Genomic DNA, 861 nt, shown 5'->3' with positions numbered 1-861 from the left:
TGTGTGTGTGTGTGTGTGTGTGTGTGTGTGTGTGTGTGTGTGTGTGTAGGGTTGCTGTGTGAGTCAAAGTGTGTGTGTGTGTAAGACAGGCAGGGCTCTCCCTGCTCAGGATCTGGTAACCAACCTGTCTGTTCACCTTGTTTACTTCCAGAATAAGGGCAAAGTCGGGCCCAAGGCTCCTTCTCTTTCCTCCTGGGACTGAACAGTTAGCTAGGATCAGGGCCCCTCCAGAGACCTTCAGTCCCCATTCTCTCCACCTGCTGTTGTGGCCAGGTGGGGCTCCGGGGCAGGGATGGGTCACTCTGATAACCTCTCTTAGCTCTCTACAGTTTGCTGATTGCTATGCCACTCAGCCTCTCACTTAGGCCTCATGACAACCACCTCTGAAAAGGGTGTTATTAGTAGTCATCCCACTTTTAGATTAGGAAACTGACTCCCATGTTAAATGGATAAAGAAGATGTGGCACATATATACAATGGAATATTACTCAGCCATAAAAAGAAACGAAGTTGAGCTATTTGTAATGAGGTGGATAGACCTAGAGTCTGTCATACAGAGTGAAGTATGTCAGAAAGAGAAAGACAAATACCGTACGCTAACACATATATATGGAATTTAAGAGGAAAAAAATGTCATGAAGAACCTAGGGGTAAGACAGGAATAAAGACACAGACCTACTAGAGAACGGACTTGAGGATATGGGGAGGGGGAAGGGTAAGCTGTGACAAAGTGGGGCAGAGGCATGGACATATATACACTACCAAATGTAAGGTAGATAGCTAGTGGGAAGCAGCCGCATAGCACAGGGAGATCAGCTCGGTGCTTTGTGACCGCCTGGAGGGGTGGGATAGGGAGGGCGG

The 861-nt window shown here is 47.9% G+C and overlaps 1 protein-coding gene across 3 annotated transcripts in view; it reads left to right on the top strand.

Annotated features, from left to right (window-relative positions):
• SPINT1 (serine peptidase inhibitor, Kunitz type 1) overlaps positions 1-861 on the top strand; it is a 13584-nt gene that overhangs the window by 1793 nt on the left and 10930 nt on the right. The gene's annotated exons all lie outside the window — the stretch shown is intronic.

This window comes from Monodon monoceros, unplaced genomic scaffold, assembly GCF_005190385.1.
Source record: "Monodon monoceros isolate NGI ecotype Baffin Bay Population unplaced genomic scaffold, NGI_Narwhal_1 Super_Scaffold_21, whole genome shotgun sequence".
Classification (NCBI taxonomy): domain Eukaryota; kingdom Metazoa; phylum Chordata; class Mammalia; order Artiodactyla; family Monodontidae; genus Monodon; species Monodon monoceros.
Note: the sequence above shows the minus strand (reverse complement) of the source record. Positions and strands in the feature narration are given on the sequence as shown.